This window comes from Macrobrachium nipponense, chromosome 6 (assembly GCF_015104395.2).
Source record: "Macrobrachium nipponense isolate FS-2020 chromosome 6, ASM1510439v2, whole genome shotgun sequence".
Classification (NCBI taxonomy): Eukaryota; Metazoa; Arthropoda; class Malacostraca; order Decapoda; family Palaemonidae; genus Macrobrachium; species Macrobrachium nipponense.
In genome coordinates, this window is record NC_061108.1 from 87,390,543 (window position 1) to 87,401,687 (window position 11,145).

The 11,145-nt window shown below is 31.0% G+C and overlaps 1 protein-coding gene across 1 annotated transcript in view; it reads left to right on the plus strand.

Annotated features, from left to right (window-relative positions):
* Positions 1–3,625: 3,625 nt before the first annotated feature.
* LOC135216857 (uncharacterized) overlaps positions 3,626–11,145 on the plus strand; it is a 468,230-nt gene continuing 460,710 nt past the window's right edge. The window contains 1 exon segment of the mRNA XM_064252369.1: positions 3,626–3,735. The gene's annotated coding sequence lies outside the window, so the exon portion shown is untranslated.

The window sequence follows — 11,145 nt, forward strand, 5'->3', positions numbered from 1 at the left end:
CCAATCCCACAAGGGGACGAAATTATTATGAACTAAAAATTCCCCTTCGGTACATATATGAAAATGTATCAATTCCGAGGTAGAGCGAATAACATATTAAAGGACATTTGTAGCTCGAATGATATATATATATATATATATATATATATATATATATATATATATATATATATATATATATATATAAAATGTTTTTCCCCATCATAAGACTGCTCCAAGTTTGAGAGAAAATTAACATTCAGCAGTCCTTGTCAAATTCATACTAAAGCTGCTGAATTATGGACTAACGTTTAGTGATAAAAATTTTAATATCATTAACTTCTTCATGAATCTATTCATTATCTTATCAGCCTGTCTAAGCTCTTACATAAAGTAACACTTATCTTTTATCTTGCATGCAGTTTCACAATTCATACACATCAAATATTCCTGTGCAATTCTTCTTTCGCTGATGTCCATATATTTTTATTGCTCCGAGGATCTTTTTGGTTAATTCCATATATCTTAAGAACCCTGCAAATTACTCTCTACCAATTGTGACAATAGAGTTTCTTAGTCCATATTTCCTTTGAAAAATTTTTTTCGTCAAATTTCTAAATTCGCATAACTGTTGAAAAGAGTTTACATAATCCTTTTTAATCTAATCCCACACTTATATCATCCAATGCGTACTTCTATCTTGTATACCAGAGAAATTTCCTGAATAACTATCTTTAAATAATTCTTGCTGTCGTCCCTTTCCTGAATCAGATATTCCATAAAATTCCTAATCCAGTAAATCTCACTACCACCACAGTACACTGTCTTGAACGTAGTTGTAACAACTCTTAAAGTCTTTCCTCAGTTTACCATCCTTTGCAGTGAATATATGTATATGTATATCTAATGAAAGGGGCTTATAAAAACAGCCAAAATGTAGAAAGTAAATACTATATTTCAGAGACCAGCTGTCTCTCTCTTCAGGCAGGCAATGAAAGAGAAACGTTACAGAAAGACTGGTATTCATACCAAGATGTCCACAGCTCAGCCGTTAAGTCATCCCAGATGACAATTTCTCTTTAATCTTCTTAATCACTGGTTGGAGGAAGATTTTATCTATTATATCTGAGTCCGAAGCTCCTTTTGAAAGATTCATTGTGTTTCTTTGTTTACTCAAAGCTGATTCTACTGTCTGGCTTCTGAACCGACAATTGCAGCTACAATTTATAGTATGTCAAATTCTAGTTTATTATGTGACTATGGTTATTTATGTGGATGAAAATAGCTGAGTTCTGTTATCCATACCCAACTGAACATTTATGCTGTATATATCTCTAGGGAAGTGATTTACCAGTAAAACTGATATAGGATTGGTCACAGTTGAGGCAAGGGATTTTGTATACTTCTGTGTCTTTGGGGATTGGCTTTCGTTGGACAGTAATGAAGGATTTAGCTATGATGTTTGGGTAGATTAAAGGAAAAGGGTTAGGGTCTCCAAGTGTCTTGGGTCAAGTCTTAATCTTGTTCAGGTGTGGGACTTTTTTTTTTATTCTCAAGTACACGTTCAGGGTATTTCAAAGATGACAGCTGCTTACGGATTAGTTTAATTACCTTTTCTAACAAAAGGCTCTTAAGAATAAGTTGCTGGCTATGCCAATCGCAATAAAAGTGTCATGATAACTAAATTAGTGAAATTATTGAAGTGAAAATTTTGGTTTTCTATATGGTAAATATATATTCTGTCATGTCTCTATTGAAACATCAAGAGCAGGAATTATTTTGTCTGTTTCCCATTCAACTTCAAATTTGATACTAGGCATTAATGCATTTAAATTTGAAAGAAATTTATTAACATTACCCCACTTATTCACTTATTACCCCAAAATATTAGGATATAATCTACATATCTCACCCACAACATGTCTTTAGGTTATATTACATTTACCATTATAGTTTTAAAATATTCCATACAACACCCAAATTGTTTTTTTAGAGAATTCTTCTCTAAAAAACTGTAAAACGTCGTGTACTGATAATGTTTGTGAATAGCGAATCAACAACTAAGCTTAAAAGTTATATTTTGTGAGTGGTGTCTGTGCTTCTCTCAGTTTACGATAGAACTCTTCAGAATCTTTAATGTGACTGGGGTAAAATGTGCCTACGAAAGGGCAAAGAAGGCCTGCTAATCACTTCATTGGTTTTGTAGGTAAACTACTCTCCTGAGTAATTTACCTGAATAAATGTTCAGTAAGGTGTGGGCAGCAGAGCTCAGCTATTTTTAACCACATAAATAATCATAATCACAGATTAAACTAGAAATTTTTACATAGAGTTTACAGTGGCAATTGTCAGTTCAAAAGCCAGATAGTAGAATTAGCTTTTATTAAGCAAAAACACACAATGAATCTTTCAAAAGGAGCTTGGGACTCAGATATTATAGATAAAATCTTCCTCCAACTAGTGATTAAGAAGATTAAAGAGGAACTGTGTGCTAGGGTGACTTAATGGCTGAGCTGTGGACATCTTGGTATGAATATCGGTTTTTCTGTAACTTTTCTCATTCATTACTTGCCTGAAGAGAGAGACAGCTGGTCTATGAAGTATAACATTTACTTTCTACATTTGGGCAATCATATATATCCTTCTTACATAACTTCACTGAAATCAGTATGCTTTTATGACTGAAATAGGACTTTATTTTGAGAATAAAATAAATGTATGATCAAAGATACAACATTATTTTACAGTTGTATTCACAGGGTAAAAGTAAATGAAAGTGCATTAATATAAAGCAATTTGATGCCTTCGTAATGATGCATATTCAATAAATAATTTCTGAAGAATGATCTTCCATGTATAAAATGAAGAAATGTTTATTTTTTTCTAAATCTAAAGCGCAGATGATAAAAGTAGGGCATGATGATTGTGTATGGTTTTTATGAACCTGAGACCTTCCGTTAAAGATACTATTTTAAACATGAGATGACGAGACGTTGGAGAATGCTGATCTGTCTTATTGATGAAACTAGTGATTTTCTGTTAGCAGGAAAATTGTAATAAAATAAATGAACTAAGTGAAACGTACAAAAATAAATGCCGCTTTGAAAAAGGGCAGAATCTTCAGAAGAATATTTTTTTCCCCTACCAAACAACGATGCATTTGAAATTAAATACCTCTGTCTTTCTCTCTCACTTTTGTAATAAGAAATTGAAGACCACAACTTTTATTAAAGCCAACGGGTCATCAACCAAACTTGTTGTGGTCATAAAATACTTCTACAACTATTATGTGAGTTACCAAGAAATTACCAGGCAACTCAGTCGTAGTTAAAGCTCATCTTAAAAGATGGTAAGTTTATAATAAAATGGTACATTAAGGTTAGTGATTTTTAGACAGGAGATCGCGCAACAGCATCAGTACTTAGTCATAAAAAACACTGTCGATAACAAGGGTAATTACAACTTGGGCAGAACTGAAATAAGAGAAGTTAGAGACCCGGAGTTGGGTGCGGGCTTGCTTCAGCGTGCAGGGAGGGGGTCGTGGGCATAGTGATCATAGGGTTTGGGTGGGAGGGGGAAGGGATGGATTTTTGGATAGGGAGAGTGGGAAGGGGCCGCTACTGAGGCGGAGTGAGCAAGGGTGAGGTAGCGTGGCAGTATCAGTCTGCGGCTCGCCGCTGTGGCGTGTGAACGTGTCTCTGTGAATTCTTGACCTTTGTACCTCTCAAAGTGGATAAGGATCGCGAAGATTCTTAGGTACAGAAGTTTCGTTCCTTTAAACGGTTGTTGCATTGGAGATTTGATCTCGCTGTCGCAACTATGCTTGTGCGGCGAGAGTTTTAGGTTCTAGAAATCTTGGAAACGAAGACCTCTAACATTGCGAATAATTAATAAACCATTGGACTTATTATTTGTTAATTAAAATAGTTTTGTAAGTTGCACCTGTTAAAGACATTTGTGAAGACATAAAAATATCATAAATGCGGGATTGGGAGTGCAATTTGCTGAGCGGATGAAAAACATTTTCAAATAAAGGAGGCTAAGTGTGAGTAAATTAGAGGATTTAGAGTTTTTTTCACAATATGATTTTTCAGCAAATAAAACAACAGCATGAACTTCAGAAAAAACTATAAAAGAACGTCACCAAAAAGTATGCCCGAAATAAAACATAAGGCTGTTCTTCAGGTACCCAATGAAATTAAGCGATATTTGAAAACCAAGAGAGTATTTTCAATTTAAAATCGTAAAATAGGAGCAAAATAACAGCAGGACAATCAGGCAACATATGCCATCTAAGATTGCGCATTAAAGAGTAAAAGATGGCTGATATTTCTACGGATGCTCAGCCGACTTTTGCATTGACTAGTCTCCATATCTTTATAAAAATAACGTTATGAGACCATGTAAGAAATGTGCATTCATACAAGGGAAACCTGTATGCACTGATAAAATTTCAAGTATATATATATATATACATATACACATATATATATATATATATATATATATATATATATATGATGTATGTATGTATATATACATATACCTATATATATATATTATATATATATATATATATACATATATATAATATATATATATATATATACATAGCTTTATGTATATACACACATGTATATCTTGTAGATAAGAAGACTTACAGTTAATAGTAAAGTTTAAACAAATCCATGCAGGTGTTACCACAATGAAAGCAAACAGAAAAGAAAAGAATAAATTACCTATTTATATACCAACTTTGAATAACGATTTACCATTATTGATCGCTCGTTTTCAGAGATCAAATTTTGGTTGTTGTATATACCCCCCAAAAATCAATGTATATCTTCATGATAATGAATTAAACCAAATATAATCAGAGTATTAGGAGCCTTTGCCTCTTTACTTAGATACAAAATCTACGGTGGTATTTTAAATTCTATTACATGGGATGTACAAATGTCACAATTGCTCCAAATTTACATAGTAAATGAAATATGGAAGTAATTACCGCAGATTGGTTTAACAGGCTATATTTGGCCAGTATTGCTTTTTAGGAACATTACTGATAAGATATTCCTTTTAAATATAAAGTTAATTATATATATATATATATATTATATATATATATATATATATATATATATATATACATATATACATATATATATATATATATCTATATATATATATATAATATATATATATATATATATATATATATATATATATGGGTGTGTGTGTATGTGTGTGTGCGCGTCCGTTTTCTTTTTTGTGTGGTGCGCGCACGCGCGTGTTTCTATGGATGCAATTAACGTTTTTCTCTCATTATTTTTGCTTTAGCTTTCTTGTTGTTGTTAACGATTTTTGTTGACTTTAATGTTTTTTCACCACAATAGGGGATTTTAATTCCTGGATATAGTATATTTTTTCAGACGCTCGAAACATATCATAGTATATATTTTCTTTACTTCATTCTCAGCTTTAATATACAATATGCCATATCATTATTCCTGTTACCGGGTTTAGGATTACCTGTTGTTATTGTCCTTTGAATTGACTGATGGAAGGAGAATTGAGAGGGATTTTTTAATTGAAATATTAGTAATAAAGTTTTGATTAGATGATGTAACTAGTAAAGTTATATGATTTCGTGTATTTTGTCCTTTTCATAAAGTTATGATGAACAACTGCAAATTTCATGATTCAATTGAAACTGAATTTGCGTTTCCAAATTTTAGTGTTTAATTAATATTTATTAAGAAGTTTAACCAGTTTTGTATGATGAAAATCAGGATGAGTTTTATGCACTTGTATTGACTGTACCTGATCTGTTGCTGCTATATAAATATTAACTATATTTAAAGGAAAAAGAAGCAAGTAGTCTGGTAATCAACGATTTCCTTTTACAGTCAGACGTTATGGGCTAGTTATCCAGCTCAGCTGGTTTCATTTCTACCAGAAATACTTCTTTTATGGAGGCACTCTACACCACGATGGAACTATCACTGAGAACATTGGATGGGGAAATCGCACAATAGTCCTATTTTGCTGTTTCTGTTTGTCTGTTTATCAAGTTATTTACATTCGTACCTACGTACTAAAATACATACATACATACATACATACATTGAGTAAATATTATGACGAATTGTTGGCACCTCCGATTGTTGCAGATCGAATGCGACTATATATATATATATATATATATATATATATATATATATATATATATATATTATATATATATATATATATAAAGTTTTTTTTGCCACGAAGGAAAAAATTAAAAAGCGAGATAGCCAAGTACTTTCGGTCCTGTTCGGACCCTTTGGACGGTGGTTGGATCCCATGGGGGACGAAATTATTATCAACTAAAAAATTCCCCTTCGGTACATATATTAAAATATATCAATTCCGAGGTAGAGTGCTCAGTAAAAGGTCCAAACAGGACCGAAAGTACTTGGCTATCTCGCTTTTTCATTTTTCCTTCGTGGCAAAAAACCTTTTTTTATACATAGCATCACGTTTTATATACTTCGTGATCAAGTTATTCATATATATATATATATATATATATATATATATATATATATATATATAATATATATATATATTTGTGTGTGTGTATGTATGTATGTATACATGTGTGTGTATGATTGTTATAATATATATGACTTTGTAAGTTTTGATATCCTAGTCGTTAATTTGAAAATAAATTACTAAAATTGTAAACTAAATAATCACACTATGAAGAAATCATACTCTCTTATTGATAACCGGAAAAAACTCTTCGCTTTCTGATTTGATCAGAAAGGTTCCTATTGACTTCCCATATTCCATATATCTCCTCTATTTCTTTAGAGATGGATTCTGCCCCAAAACCTCCTGAGGATATGGTATCAAATCTCTGGGTCTCTTTTGATGTCAGTTTATCCTGCATAAACAACTGAGTGGTAGGAAAGTCAACATAAGAGTTCCATATATTTTCCATCGCTTTGAACAGTTTCCAGTTTTGTAAATATATTTACACACACACACACACACACACACACACACACACACACATATATATATATATATATATATATATATATATATATATATATATATATATATATATATATATACATTCATTTATATATTGTATGTCTATTTGTCTGTCTGTCTGTATGTATGTATGTATGTATGTATATATATGGGCATATATTATCGATAACTCCTTTTATTACCTTCAGCAATTAGTGTTTTAAGGAAATATAAGCAATACATTCAAATTTAGATGGAGCGTATTAACAAATCTTTTGGTCACAATTTTCCTATTTGATACTAGAGGAAGTAAGCTAGTGTTGTATTGTTTCATCACGTTATTTTGATCAATTCCGTCGAGAAACGACGAGGAAGCAATGCTATGCTTCATTTTGTTTTTAAATGAATAACGAATTGCTAACTCTGGTAAGTCAGTATCGAAATGCAACTCAAACTTTTATAATAGGTTTAAATTAAGAATAAAGGTTATTTCAGTGCTATAATAATATTTACCCGCAAAATTAATTATTTTTGAATTATGTACTAACCATTAGCAAGAATTTCATCTTATTAACAAAACGATGTAATTAATTTTATACCATTTTCTACAGACCACTGGCAAGGAATTCTTTTTCCTAACTACCATACAAGGTTTCACTTCTCAATAGGCAGGCTGTTGGTAGTTGATAGGGAATAAAGAATGTATAAGTCATAACATATTTTATCACGAATATGATAAACTGAAATACCTCCGTTGTAATTGAGGCCTTCTTGATGTTGAACGAATGCAATTCGTCGCTTTCTGCGTGTGAATATAAGTTAGTCGTTTGCCCGTTACAGGATCCGAAAACTATTTGAATACTCTGAAATTGAGACAAACAAGATGACGTAGTTGAACGGCTCTTATAAAATCCCGCAACGGTACTCAAAGGTAGGTTACTGGGTCATAATGCGCATTGTAACATAACGAATACGGCAGGTTTCCTATTGGTGATAGTGAAGAGTAAAAACTATAAACAAAAAATAAAAAAATAAGGCCCAGGCATGACTGTATCACCAAAACTAAGAAATGGGTTTCCAGAACCTCAAAAGAGTTGAAAATGTTACTAGTTTTCCTCTCCAGAAGTCATCTCTGAAACTCCTAACATATAAAAAAAAAATTAAAAAAATAAAAAACTTGTTGATATACATCTGGTTTTTAAGTGACTTTCATTTCCGTGTTTCTTAGCCATGCTATCTGTGATTAAATGTACTCGACATATAAAGATATAGGTACATACACTTGTATGTGTGTGTGCATATATATACACATACACATGTGTGTGTGTGTTTGTATCCTTTACTTGCTTAGAAGTGCATAGAGATTGGAATATAATTTTTTTACCATTACACAGTTATCATGATTAAATGATAAACAGAAATTGCTTTCAAGAGGACTTGAGGATTTTGACCGCTATTCGACTTTTTGTAAAATAAGAGAGCGGAAAGCTGTGTTTTGGTACGACGCAGATTCTCTGAATTTGTTAAGTATACAAAAATACACAATACCATGATTTACTGGAAAAACTTGGAAAATTAACATTACTTTTGTAACGGATCTGGGTATTATAAATAGCCAAAGTATACCATATGGTCTTAATAAAACCTGCAACTTATATGTAACCTTGTGTAATGTTCACAGTTATGCCTGTTTAAAGGAATCCAGGTATCAGACCTACACATTTTAGCCTCCACTCAGGGTACATAATACTCTCATACTCTCTCTCTCTCTCTCTCTCTCTCTCTCTCTCTCTCTCTCTCTCTCTCTCTCTCTCGTTTTATTTAAAAATGTTTTGACTGTAATTATCCAAATATATATTTATGCATTCTTGATATTACATACTAGAGACAAATCTTGGAAGTATCTTTGTGTTTCAGCGTATACTGTATAAAGGACTAGTGTTGATGCTATGTTCACTTTTATACAGTTAAGATCCCATACGTCGAACTTCGAAACCTCAATTTGATATTGGATGGCGTTGGTTTATACGGTGTTATTTGTCTTTCAGGGTAAACAAGCCCTATTCACCATGTTGTGTTTGAATATAGTCAACACTGAACCCGGTTTCTCATATACTATCAGAATTGTACTCCTATTTCTATAGGCACTAAAAAATAAATAAATAAACAAATAAAGCGGCCGCAGGTAACTCTGGAATGTAAATGCAATAAGAAATTTCTTTTAAGCGTTTTCTAAATATGATATAAAATTTTATAGAATTCGAGTTTTTATTTATTCAGGATGTAGGACTGATGGCGTATAATATATATATATATATATATATATATATATATATATATATATATATATATATATATATATATATATATATATATATATATATATATATATATATATATATATATATATATATATATATATATAATATCTGTGTGTATATGGTGTATATGTATGTATGAGCGATTGTCTGTACGTATAAGTCAAAAGACTAAATTCTTTGTGGTATGATGATATTCACCTGTTTTTAGCTTGTATGAATAAGAAACCATATTATTTTGATAAGATTTCGTTCTTTTTTTGTTTTGTTATATCATATACAACTACTTGAAAATTAAAGTTCATCAAATACCGACCAATAGATATTATTTTTAATAAGCAATGGACGTTCGTAATTGCATAATAGGAAACTTATACTTAATTGCTTTTTCAAATAGAGTAGCCGTATTTTATTAATATAATAAGAAAAGCTGCGTAATACCCATACATATCTTTTCAGTTTATCCTCGCTGAGCTAAATTTATACTTTATCTCATATAGGGAAGAATATGAACTACAATTTTTACAATACCACTTCTTTTTTAATTTTTGCCGACGAGGATATTAATATCAACAAAAGGGGAACTCTTTTAATAAAGTAGTTGCTCATTCCGTACCTGTTGTTATTTTATTTGTGAAATAATGACGACTGTAGATATGTTTCGAGATAGAATATTTTTGCTGTGAAAGATTCTTTTAAACCTATATAAGAAATATCAATACTTCTATAGAAATTAAGTTTTTCCTGATATGCTGCTTCATTGCTTCATTTCGATATACGTTTCCTAATGGTGTAAATAAACGTACTCATTTCTTAGAAACTTACGTAAATCAAATGAATTAATTTTATCATACTTTATAGTCATTGCTCTGTGGTACTGAATTAAAATTGACGTTATCCTAGAACTGTTGTTATATAGAATGAATAATAATAATTAAATAATAATAATAATAATAATAATAATAATAAATAATAATAATAATAATAATAATAATAATAATAATAATAATAATAATAGTTGAGTTCTTATGCTTGCGTATCAGTAAGCAAATATAATTTGCTGAACTTTGGTAATTGCTTCTAAATAGTGTGCGTAAAAAAAAATAGATGATTATCTATTTAGGTTTGTAGACGAAACATCTAAAAATAAAAAACAACGAGAACTGAACAGCGCACATCCGGCGATATTTGTATTTTTTTCTTTTGCAGTATTCAAGACGATCACATATGTACTTTATGTATTTTTTTTACTTTAGTGGGGCGGGGCGGGTCGGGGGGTGGGAGGGCGTTTGATATCGGGAAAGGATATAAACTACTTTTCAAAGTTCTTATCTCCTCTTTAGAAACATTCCTTGATATTTAAAATTTGAAACGACTTAGAACACATGTTATAAATCTAAAATAAAATGAACACGATTACAAAAAATATAACGTAAAACATACACAATTTTACGTGCCATTAGTTTTAACGAATATTGATATGATAGCGAGTCGTATAATGACAATATTTGCATTTTTACCATTATTCACCAATTAAATGAATGGCTAATTATACATATTTCTTCAGTTAAAAAATGGATTGACTACGGGATAGCTAATAATCGGTGAAATTATCTAAATGGCAGTCTATTACAGTTTCTTCATCAGACACATAATTCTCAGTTTTTATTATAATATATATCAAAGCTCACTTACTGAGTATCTATTGACAAAGCTTTTTTGTTAACAATTAAGTGTGTTTTACGTAACCGAATGACCACACATAACTCTGAAATTTTCTCCTTTTCGTTTTGTGGGGTATATTCATATACGTAGACAATCT